Here is a 10,218-nt window from a genome sequence, read left to right on the forward strand (position 1 = left end):
CCACATGCTAATAGCAGTCACTCTACCTGGTGTGAGGAGATATCTCATTGTGGTTTTCACTTGCATTTTCCTGATAATTAGCAATGTTGAGCATCTTTTATGTGTCTGCTGTCAATCTGTATTTCTTCTTTGGAGAAATGTATTCAGATCCTCTGCCCATTTTTTAATTGCTTTATTTTTTTTAGGTGTTGAATTATATGCATTCTTTATATATATTTGGAAGATAACCCCTTATTGGATAAATCATTTATGAATATATTCTGCCATAATGCAGGTTATTTTATTGTTCTGTTGATGGTGTCCTTTGCTGTACAGAAGATTTTCAGTGTGCTGCAGTCCACTTGTTCCTTTCTGATTTTACTTCCCTTGCCCAGGCGGATATGGCCAGAAAGAGAATGTGCATGCTTATGTTGTCTTTTAAGAGTTTGTTTGTTTCATCTCTCACATTTAGGTTTTTAATAAAATTTAAGTTTAGCCCTCCAATTTTCTGAAGCCAAGTTATTTAAGAGACTGTCTTTTCTCATACATTCATGGGTGGTTTATCATATACTGATTGAACACATATTCATGGGTTTATATCTGGGCTCTGTATTCTGTTTCTTTCATCTATGGGTCTGCACTGGTACAAAATTGTTTTGATTACTGTGACTTTGTAGTAGAGCTTGAAATTCGGGAGCTTTGTTCTTCTTTCTCAGGATTGCTTTGGCTCTTGGAATCTTTTCTGATTTCATATCAAATTATGTTTATTTGCTCTAGTTCATTGAAAAATTCCATTGGTATTTTGATAGGGATTGCATTGAATCTGTAAATGCATTGGATAGAATGGCCATTCTGGCAACATTTACTTCTTTCTATGCATCAGCATTCAGTAGATTTCCACTAGCTTGTGTCTTCTTTAATTTATCTCATGAGTGTTTTATATTTTCCATATTATAGGTCTTTTATCTCCTTGGTTAGGTTTATTCCAAAGTATTTTATTCTTTTTTATGTAATTGTAAATGGAATTGCTTTCTTGGTTTCTTTTTCTGCTACTTCATTCTTAGTATATAGGACTAGAACAGATTTCTGCATATTAATTTTGTATCCTGTAACTTTGATGAATGCAGTTATTAGTTCTAATAGTATTTTGGAGGAGTCTTTATAGTTTTCTATATGTAGTATCATGTCTTCTGCAAATAGTGACAGTTTTACTTCTTCCTTAGCAATCTGGATGCCTTTTAGTTCTTTGTGTTGTCTGATTGCCATGGCTAGGACCTCCAGTACTATGTTGGGTAAAAGTGGTGAGAATGGGATCCCGGTCTTGCTCCTGATCTTAGAGGAAAAGCCTTCAGCATTTTAACTTTGAGTATAATGCTATCTGTGGGTTTGTATAAAAGGCAATCTTTATTATTTTAAGGTACATTCCCTCAATACCCATTTTGTTGAGTTTTTTTCATGAGTGGATGTTGAATATTTTTCAGCATCATTTGAGTGATCATATGCCTTTATCCTTCTTTTTTGTTAATGTTCTGTATCATAGTAGTTGATTTACAAATATCATACAATCCTTGCATCCCTGGAATGAATTCCATTTGGTCATGGTGGATGATCCTTTAGATGTGTTTTTGAATTTGCTTTGCTCATATTTTGTTGATTATTTTTTTATCCAATGTTCATTTGGGATATTGATCTATAATTTTCCTTTTTTTAGTGTATTTGTCTGGTTTTGGTAATAGACTGATGCTGGCCTCACAGAATGAGTTTGGGAGTATTCTCTCCTCTTCTACTTTTTGGAATACTTTAAGAATAGTGGGCATTTTTCTCTTTAAGTGTTTGATGGAATTCAGCTTGGTAGCCATAAGTTCCCAGAATTTTGTTTGTTGGGATTTGTTTGATTATTAATTCAATTTTGTTTATTTGTATTTTTTTGCTCATAGTTTCTCTTTCTTCCTGCTACAGTCTTCAGAAGGTTATTGTTTTATAGGAATTTGTTCATTTCTTCTGAGTTCTCCATTTTATTGGCATATATTTTTTCATAGAATTCTGTAGTTCTTTGTATTTCTGCATTCAGTTTGGCTTTTTTTTGTTTCTGATTTTGTTTATTTGTGTTTTCTCTTTTTTTTGATGTGTCTGGCTAGGGGTTTCTATATTTTATTTATGTTTTCAAAGAATCAGTTCTTTGTTTCACTGGTTTTTTCTGTTGTTTTATTATTCCCTACTCAATTTGTTTCTTCTCTGATGTGCCCCTCCTTCTAACTTTGGGCTTCATTTTTCCTGTTTGTTTTTTTTTTTTAGTTTATGTTGTGAGTTTAGACTGTTTATTTGAGATTGTTCTTGTTTTTGAGGCAGGCCTCTACTACTAGGTACTTTCCTTTTAGAACCATTGTGGCAGCATCCCACAAAATTTCCCACAGTTATATTTTCATAAACTATCACCAATTTATCTGAATTAAACAAAGAAATAATCAAATTTGTTTTATAGTAACATTTATTAAAATTAACAGAAGACAAAAACACATACAAACAGCCACATTCAATATGAATAAATGTAATTATTGTATTGGAACGGGAATTTCTTGTGTGTTTTGCCTATGTGGTGCCTCAAATCATGAGAGTTACAGTTGATCCTTAATGAACATGGGTTTAAACTCCAATTGTGTTACTATGAGGGGAAAGTCTCGAGGCAAAATATCTTTGAAACTGAAATCAGTCAAAGGGAGAAGTAAAGTGGGAGAAACCCATTTATTACCAATAAGCAGTCATCCACTCTGCTTGCCAGTGTCTCTTGTGGTCTGGCTGCTGAGGAAGGGTGTCCCACCCAACTTCTCCGATCCAGATATTCCTCACTTCACCTTGTAATTACCTACTGATATGGAGATGGACTACTTCTTTCCACCCCTTGGAAACACCTTTTGGTATGGAGATGCACTACTATGACCAGGCGAGATATTCTGGAAATATTGCAGTTTTACCCACAACTTATGTGAAGATTTCTTTCAGTAATTAAAATGGAAAATACTTTTGACATTCATATCAATTGGACTTTCTTCTTTAGCATACTTTTCTGTAAGAATACATATATAACACATATAATACAAAATCTGTGCTGACTTCACTGTTACTGTCTAAATTGGTAAGTCTTGGGTCAAGAGTAAGATAATAGTTAAGTTTTCAGGGAGTCAAAAGTTATGCATTGATTTTTCAATCAGCACCATTAACTTACATTGTTCACATAATTTTTTTCAGTTTTCTAGGGATACAATTCATAGGATATTGTTTAAGGTTCACAATATGTTGATTGATGCATTTATATATTTTTAAATCATTGCCACCATAACATTCACAAACACCTCCAATCCATTTCATAATTATCCTTATTTCTTTGATGATACCATTATTATTAGGTGCAATCACCATGATGTACATTACATGTGCAGAACTTGTTATAGATGGAAAGTGTGTACCCTTTAAACAATATCTGCCCATTTCCCTTCCCCTGAGCTCTGGTAACTACCACTCTCTTTCTATCAGTTCAGCATTTTTCATTTCCACATATAGGTGATATAGAAAATGTTTGTCTTTCTCTGACAGCATAGTGCCCTCATGTACATCAAAGTTATTGCAAATGTCAGAATTTCCTTCATCTCATAACTGAGTAATAATCCATTATACATGTATTGTTTATCTATTCATCTGCTGATGGACATTTAGAGTGTTTCCATGTAGTTTCTATTGTGAATATACTGCACTGAATATGGGGGTGTGGATATTCTTTGGGTTCCTCAAGAGTGGGACTGCATGATCATTTAGATCTATTTTAATTTTTGTGGAAATTCCACACTGTTATCTGTAGTGTCTACTAATTTGAATTCCCACCAGCAGCACACAACGGCCCCTCTTCCCCACACCTGGGCCGACACTGGTCACCTCTCATGGCTGTGAGATGGCCCTTCTGACAAGAGTGAGGTGACGGCAGCAGGTGGTCCTGTTTGCACGTCCGTCATGGCTAATGATGTGGAGCGCCTGTTCATGTATCTGTGGGCCACTATAACTGTGGAAAAACATGTCTATTCAGTGGTTCTGTCCTTTTTGTCCTGAAGTACAATTGATGTACAATCTTGTATTAGTTTCAGACATACAGCACAGTGGTTCCCCAGTTACCACATTGTTATACTCACCCCAACTCATGCAGTTACTATATGTCAACAGAAAAATGTTGAAAGTGGAAGTATTGAAGTATCCTACTATTATTATTGATTGCCTTTCCCCTTCTAATCTGTTAATGTTTTCTTTATATGTTTGGTTGCTGTGATGTTGAGGTCATACATACTACCTTGTTATCTGTTATGTCAATCACTTATACTTATTTCAGTAGGTTTGGTTTATGGTAAATTACCTTGCTTTTGTTTTGACATATATTCCCTAATGTGTTCATTTTCCCTTCCTCATTGTTTTGCTTTTTGTGCATTAAAAAGAGCCAACTCTCCCTGCCTTGAATGCTAGCATTGTTTAGGATAAACTTCACCATTCAGCCTGGCCCAAGATTATAGGTACCTATGAAATTTTGCATATGTCCAAACCATTGTCTCTTTTTTTAAGCAGTTCCCAGGAGATTAGGGTGTGCCAAAGTCTGTCAGTGCTCAGAAGCAGCATAAATACCTATACATCCATTCAGGTTCCAGAAGTTGTGATAGTGGCCTGCTCCATGGGCTCCCTGATGCAGGTTAATTAGAAGCCTGATGGTGGACAGCCACTGGGATATTCAAGATGTTAGGGGACCACTCTTGCTCCCAATGTGAGATACTATGAGCTAGGTGATTTTTGCTACTCATTCTGTAACGATCCATGGGAATAGCCCCTAGGAGCACTTGTGCATCAGTATAAAACCACCTCCTTGTTCTCTGTGGTCATGGAGTCTCATGAATGCTGAGCACCATCAGCTGGATAAGATAGGGGATACAGGATACAGGATCCAGTCTTTGGCTTGTGGCCATTAATGCTGGTTGGTAGGTGTTGGACAAGTTCATTTCAAGGAGAATATGGAGACTTAATTGCTGGGTGAGCTGGAAGGAAGCTCCCACACATTGGACCAAGTTCCTGGAGAAATAATTATCTTCCCCATCACTCCCAGGTGCAGTTTAGTTGGAAACTTATAATCATGCATCAGCTTGGAAAGTGTGCAGCTAATCCTCATCAAGGGAGAAATTGTTGGCCTTATGTTTTTGCAGCTATTTCTCTCCTGAGATGGAGAATAACTGTACAAGTTGCTCGTACTTCTCTTTTATTGCTATCGTTAATGTACAATTACATGAAGAACATTATGGTTACCAGACTCCCCCTACCATCAAGTCCCCACCCCATTCCCCATTACAGTCACTCACCATCAGTTTAGTAAGATGCTATAGAATCAGTACTTGTCTTTTTTGTGTTATACTTCCTTCCCCGTGTCCCTCCACCTACATCATACATCACACTTCTCTTTTAAACTGCCTCTTATTTTGATGTGGTCCCAGGGCACTTGCAATTTCAGGACCCACATTCAGCCTCAGGAATTGGTGATTTGGAACCTATTTCCTCAGGTGACAGCCATAAAATTGGAGCACTAGCTGTGTGGACAAGCTCCTTTCCTTGGAAACTTTTGTTTTTATCCAGAGAGCATGCCAGCAGGAGGAAGTCTGGAGAAATTTCCACAAGCCTCCCAGGTTCCTAGAGGAGCCCAGTAACCTCTTCCATATGGGCTGTAGAACTGTATCCCTCAGGGACACCTGGGAAAGCAGGCAGTCAAAACCCTTTGAGGGAGAAACTGCGGGCTGGGCTTTTTACCTCCTATCCTTCTGAACAGTGCCTGTGAGGACATCTAAGGGAAGTGCCTGCACTTCTGCTAACAAGGGCCTCTTTGTAGAAGGTAGTCCTGGGACACTCAAGAATGCCAAGCCCATTGGCTCTTGGAGCTGGATGGTAAGGTGGCAGCTATAAAGTTTGGGCTTCTTGATATTCGGATACGCTCCTTTAAGGAAGAAGCTTGGACTTGGTTTTGCTGTTGTAATAGTCCTGGGACAGGAGGCCTGAGAAGATATCACAACCCTTTATGGCTCCAAGGAGGATTGCAGTCAGCTTCAGAATGCAAGATAATTAGAAACCGACCCTCAGGAAGTAACTGGGATAATAAGTCATCTAACTTGTCCTAGAGAGAAACTGGGAGCTGAGCATTTTTGCCTGCTCCCTCTGCACTGAGGCCAGGACGGTAGCCGCAGAATGTGTTTCCATGCGTATTTAAAGACATCCCTTTTTAGTGTGGTCTTTGGGGCTCATGAGTGCAAAAATACTCGGCTCTTAATGCTATGGGATTTGGAAGCCATTCCTTTCACGTGTAACTAACTACATAAGTAGGGACACTGACTGTGCTGTCCTCAGGGAGAGTCGGAAGATGACAGTTCCCTCTGACTATAATGTGCTCGCTGTTTGACATGATTATGCCTCAGATTTCCCCACCCATTTTTATACTGGTATTTTCTCATTTGCTGAAAGTGTGAGGGTCCCTCAACTAGAGTCTGGGTTTATCTCAGAAATAACAGATCTTTGTGTCACAGTATATTTAGTGCATCTCTAAATATACAGGAGGAAGGAGGCAGGTGGCCCCTATTCTACCATCTTGCAGGTATTACAACCACTTAATTTTATTGTGCTTTTCTGTAGGGTCATCCTTGAGTGAGGTGGCTGAGGACATCCTAGGCTGCGCTGTCTGTGTGATATGCAGGCTAATGAATGAGACAGAATGCAGAACAGATATATTTATATCCTAGAAAGATGTGATTAAAATATTGTTTTGTTTCAATTGGCAGTTTTATTTTTATTTTTTAACTTTCTGAATTATATTATTTCCATTATACTATAAAAGTAAAAATTTTTGTTTATAATTATTTTTATATTGACTCATGTTTTGACCCGTGTATACACTCATGTAACCTTCACCCAAATCAAGATTTCTACCATTCTCATTCATTTTCCCCCTTTCAAGATTTAATCCATCCCCCCCTCATGGCAACCACATTCTGTCCTTTATGTGAGACTGTTCCTGTCTATTTATTGATTGGTTTTAACAGTCCACATATAAGTAAAATCAAGTAGTAATTTGTTTCTGTCTTTTTTAAGTTAGATTAATACCTTCTAGGTCACTCCATGTTGTTGCAAATGGCAAGGTTTCATTCTTTTTTATGGCTGAGTAATTTTCTATTATATATATGTTCCACATCTTTCTCCATTCATCTATTGATGGGCATGTAGGTTTAGGTTGCTTTGTATTTTTGCTATTGTAAGTAACACTGCAATGAACATAGGAGTGCATATCACTTTTGAAATTAGTGATTACCTCCTCAGGTCTATTCTCAGAAGTGGAATTGCTGGATCATCTCATATACATAGTTTGAATTTTTTGAGAAACTTTCCACTGTTTTCAGCCATGTGCATTCTCACCTGCAGGGTAAAAGGATTACATTTCCTCAACATCCTCTCCAGCACGTTATGTTGTGTGTTGGTGGTGTTAGCCGCTCTGACTGGTGTGGTCTGATCTCACTGTGCAGTTGGCCTTTTGTGACCACATGGACGGACCCAGATTATATTATGCTAAGTGAAGTAAGTCACACAAAGAAAGACAAACACCACAAGATTTCACCTACATGTGGAATCTCAAGAAGAAAGAAATGAACAAACACAACAGAAAGAGGCTCAGAGACATAGAGAACACATAGGTGTTCGCCATTGGGTAGCTGAGTGAGGGAATGGGTGTTAAAGGTGAAGGAGGAAACAATTCAGTGAGATTATTTCATACCTTGATCTTGGTGATGGTCACATGAATGTCCTCGCATAGAAATGTTCACTGAGCAATGCACTGAGATTCATGCATCTTTTTGTATTTACCACAGAAACAAAAATGACATAAATAAGAACCAGAAAATCTTTTTGACAAAATTTTTATCAGTAAATGAAATAAGTAAACTAACATGAAATAAGCCTTCATACAAAAATTAATTGCATCTTTATACACTGATAATGAACTATGTATAAGAGAAATGGTTCCATTTATAGTAGCCTCAAAAACATATTTAGAATACATTTAACCAAGGAGGTGTAAGACCAGTACACTGAAAATTATAAGATTGCAATGAAGGACATGCAAAAAGACACCAATAAATGTAAAAATATCCAATGTTCATAGACTGGAAGAATTCGTATTGTTAGAATGCCCAGACTACCCAAAGCCATCTATAGACTTCTTCTGTTGAAAGTATTTTATCTTTTAAAGTTTACTCTTTATGAAAATAATAACAGATGAGGTGATGTAGTAAGGAATAGAAAGAAGGAAAGATGATGGAGAAATGGAGATTAAGAAAGGAGAATAAGAAACAAAATCAAAGAAAAGCTTCTTTGTCCATTCATCTACTGATGGACACTGGCTGTTGTAAAAAAAAAAAAAATCAAAGAAAAGAAAGGTGGAGGGGAAATATGTAACTAGAGTTAAAAAACTGGAAATTTAGGAACAGGGTCTAAAATGAATTTTTAACAACAAACCAATGAATCTGTTGGTAGTTTTACCAATTTTCCTATAAAACCACATATGATAGATGTCTGTTACTTTCCAACATGAATTATCTTGGTAACATTAAATTCATCTGAGATTCTCCCATGGGGATTTATTTATAAATCTTGTTGGCATCCGGGGACTTACGGGGCTAAAGCTTATGACTGTAGAGGGTGTGAGGAAAGATGGTGGAGTTGAAAAGTAAGGCAGAAACACCCCTGCATGCACACTCCAAGGAGGCAACTGCAGAAAATACAACTAAACTGAGAAATGACCTGAAGACCGCAGAAGCCGTCGTCTATCTCCCGTGAGGAGGGAGGACCGCACTGCAAAGGGCATAGAGCAAAAAAGGGACGGACGGAGAGCGACGGGCCGGGAAGCCCCCGCGTGGCCGTGCGCACCGCCGCCGCCGCGGAGAGCGGGCTCCACGACGACGTCCCGGGCGGCGCCGCCGCGCCTGCCGCCCCGGTTCGGGGGGCGAGAACCGCGCTGCCGGCCCCGCGGCGCTGAACTTCGCGCCCCCGGCCGCCGCGGGCGCGCGGACGAGCCCCCGGCGCGGCGGCAGGGGCCCCAGGAAGAGCGGGGCGGGGCACGGGGCGAGGGAGGAGCGGGGCGCCGTAGCTGCGGGAGAGGCGGTGCCCCCCCGGCGCGGTCGGCGGCCCCACGGCTGATGCCGGGGTGAACATGACGGGGCCGGAGCAGGGCGGAGAGAACGGAGGCGGGGGCGGCGATTCCACAGCAGGTCGCGCTGCGGAAGGAAGCCGGGAGCGTGTCAGACCCGGGCAGCTCCGGTCCGTTACAGGAGCGTCTGCAGCGGCTTCAGGCAGGTGCAAAAGCGCAGCCACGGCCTCTGAGGAAGACACTCACGTAGGTCTCCCCGAACGGAGAGAAGTGGGTGCAGCAGATACAGCCGGGGTGCCAGCGCCTCAGGTGGTTTGGTCTCAAGTAGCACATTGGGCAAGAACATTGAAGATCTTGAAAAGGAATTTGTAAGAGAAAGGCAAGAAAATTGAAGACTTGTGGGACTAATACAAGATGAAGAGGAAATGATCGGAAAACTCAAAGAAGAAATTGATTTGTTAAATAGAGACCTAGATGACATCGAAGATGAAAATGAACAACTGAAGCAGGAGAATAAAATTCTTGTGAAACTTGTTGGGCAGCTAAGAAGGTAGAAGATTCAAGGCTCAATGTGGAAAAAAAAATTTTTTAACTACTGATTAAATGTTATGGTTAGTGGTAGGACAAAATTCCTATGCTGCCTTACATTAAGTAAGTATATTTATTTCTAGAAAATAGTGGGTGTTTATTTTCAAAATATTTCTGTTTCATTATTACTTTAGAAAACTCATCACCCTATTTCACAAATAAATAACATCTTTCAGTTATTAAAATAATAGATTATCCGTCTTTTGGTTTTTGTGTGGTATTCAGATAATATATGGTTTTCAAAACCGTATGAATATATTTTATCTAAGGTAATGTATTTTCTCCCATAAGGAATATACATAGACTTTGTTTACATAAATTCAAATACTTGTGGGGAGTTATCTGCAAATGCCTTATTGCTGCTGTGAGCAACCTTTTATGTGTTGATGATTTAATCATAAAGGTCTCTGTTTTCTGTCATTTGTTATTTCAAATTATAAGCAATTTAGGGT

The 10,218-nt window shown here is 39.2% G+C and overlaps 1 pseudogene; it reads left to right on the forward strand.

The window, feature by feature from the left end:
• Positions 1–9,880, forward strand: part of LOC130680192 (PRKC apoptosis WT1 regulator protein-like) — a 28,850-nt pseudogene extending 18,970 nt beyond the window's left edge.
• Positions 9,881–10,218: the final 338 nt, after the last annotated feature.

This window comes from Manis pentadactyla, chromosome 13, assembly GCF_030020395.1.
Source record: "Manis pentadactyla isolate mManPen7 chromosome 13, mManPen7.hap1, whole genome shotgun sequence".
NCBI lineage: Eukaryota > Metazoa > Chordata > Mammalia > Pholidota > Manidae > Manis > Manis pentadactyla.